Consider the following 2,640-nt stretch of genomic DNA (forward strand, 5'->3'; position numbering starts at 1 on the left):
GAAGAAGCCACTGCTCAAAAACCACCACAAAAAAGCCAGACTATAGTTTGCAAGTGCACATGGGGACGAAGATCTTACTTTTTGAGAAATGTCCTCTGGTCTGATGAAACAAAAATTTAACAGTTTGGCCATAATGACCATTGTTATGTTTGGAGGAAAAAGGACGAGGCTTGCAAGCCAAAGAACACCATCCCAACCGTGAAGCATGGGGGTGGCAGCATCATGTTGTGGGGGTGCTTTGCTGCAGGAGGGACTGGTGCACTTCACAAAATAGATGGCATCATGAGGAAGAAAAATTATGTGGATATATTGAAGCAGCATCTCAAGACATCAGCCAGGAAGTTGAAGCTTGGTCGCAAACGGGTCTTCCAAATGGAAAATGACCCCAAGCTTACCTCCAAAGTTGTGGCAAAATGGTTTAAGGACAACAAAGTCAAGGTATTGGAGTGGCCATCACAAAGCCCTGACCTCAATCCGATAGAAAATCTGTAGGCAGAACTGAAAAAGCATGTGCGAGCAAGGAGGCCTACAAACCTGACTCAGTTACTGTATGGAGGAATGGGCCAAAATCCCAGCAACTTATTGTGAGAAGCTTGTGGAAGGCTACCCAAAATGTCTGACCCAAGTTAAACAATTTAAAGGCAATGCTACCAAATACTAACAAAGTGTATGTAAACTTCTGACCCACTGAGAATGTGATGAAAGAAATAAAAGCTGAAATAAATAATTCTCTCTACTATTATTCTGACATTTCACATTCTTAAAATAAAGTAGAGATCCTAACTGACCTAAGACAGGGAATGTTTTATAAGATTAAATGTCAGGAACTGTAAAAAACTGAGTTTAAAAGTATTTGGCTAAGGTGTGTGTAAACTTATGACTTAAACTGTACATAAAAATGTACGGACATTATTCAAACTCATTATAATTATTATAAGACTATTATTATTGTCTTTTGATAAAAGTCATGCTCAGCAGCTCACAAACTGTAGGGAAATTATAGATTTGCTTTGTTCTTCTAATGCTTAAAACCTCTACTAAAGTCTATTTGTAAGTCTGTAGAAAGGATTAAAATTTTCTTTTGATCGTTGATTCAGTGACTAATTTCACACAAGGCACTCATTTGTCACCACTTTCTGGCATCACCCGAAATGGTCACTGAATCATTAAATTGATCTGACCGAATTTTGGTGAACGTAGTCAAAATATTTGAGCCACTTGGGATACATTTAAATCCAAGTGGCTCAAACATGCACGTTTGACATTATTGTATTGGATTAAATAATTTATTCAGGACCAGCTTGTGCTCAGTCTTTTATTGTCATGTGTGAAACAGAAACAAGTGCTCTAAGTGCAATTCTTGAATCTTTAAAATACTACAAATATTAAAAGTAAATAATTCATATATATATATATATATATATACTTATATCATAATTATATATTAATATATATTGTAATATATGCAGGGTTGGGGAGTAACGGAATACATGTAACGGGATTACGTATTTAAAATACAAAATAAAAGTAACTGTATTCCACTACAGTTACAATTTAAATCATTGGTAATTAGAATACAGTTACATTCAAAAAGTATTTTGATTACTGAAGAGATTACTTTGCATTTTATTGTCATTTGTTTCATTTAATATTTAGTCCTTTCAGATGGAAAACATTTATACATATAAATGATGTGATCCAAAGTGCATTTGAACAGCTGTGAAACACTTTCTTATGATGTGTTACATTCATACAAGCAGACAGAGAAGTAAGTTTGAAGTAAGTTTGGAGCAGAAGAAATAGAAATAAACCTTGTGTAAATTGTCAGCTTTACACTAAGCTAAAATGCTATTTCTAGCCATTTTTCATGCACACGTTACCAGGCACGATCATATTTTTTTATCTAGAAAAATCATGTTAGATCATAATTTCTTTTTTCTAGTAAGACCTTTGATATTAGGGAAAAAAATTATATTCTTGATAATAATTTTTGTATTGTTTTCTTGTAAAAATATCTAAAAATCCTTAAAACAAGAATTTGATTTATCTTGTTTTAGAAACAACACTGCATAAGATATTTAGGTTTTTCAGAGAATGTATTTTTAACATGTGTTTTTTTGTCTTACTGTACAAAATACAGTCAAAACAAGTGAAAAAATCTACCAGTGCTAAAGAAGTAATCCAAAGTATTTAGAATACGTTACTGACCTTGAGTAATCTAACGGAATACATTACAAATTACATTTTACAGCATGTATTCTGTAATCTGTAGTGCAATACATTTCAAAATTAACCCTCCCAACCCTGAATATATGAATACTGCACTGTAAGTGTTGGGTCTGTGCGCCACATACTGACAGCTGTGTACCCCCCACTTTTAAAATGACTGCTACGCCCCTGCAAATCAACAACTGTCGATCTACAAAACAATGGCAGAAAACAGCGGTCAGTAATTCCCCGCGTATCAAAAAAGTTTTTGGTTGGTTGGTTCGTGCGATCACAACAACTACATGTTAATAACAGGTGAGGTTCTGACAGCGGATTGACTAGAGTAAGAAACTTGGCGTGGCTGCGGCTGGTGAGTGACTCGCTGCTGGAAATGATGCGAGAAGGTAACTGACCGCTGTTAACAGATCTCAG

This window comes from Myxocyprinus asiaticus, chromosome 33 (genome assembly GCF_019703515.2).
Source record: "Myxocyprinus asiaticus isolate MX2 ecotype Aquarium Trade chromosome 33, UBuf_Myxa_2, whole genome shotgun sequence".
Classification (NCBI taxonomy): Eukaryota; Metazoa; Chordata; class Actinopteri; order Cypriniformes; family Catostomidae; genus Myxocyprinus; species Myxocyprinus asiaticus.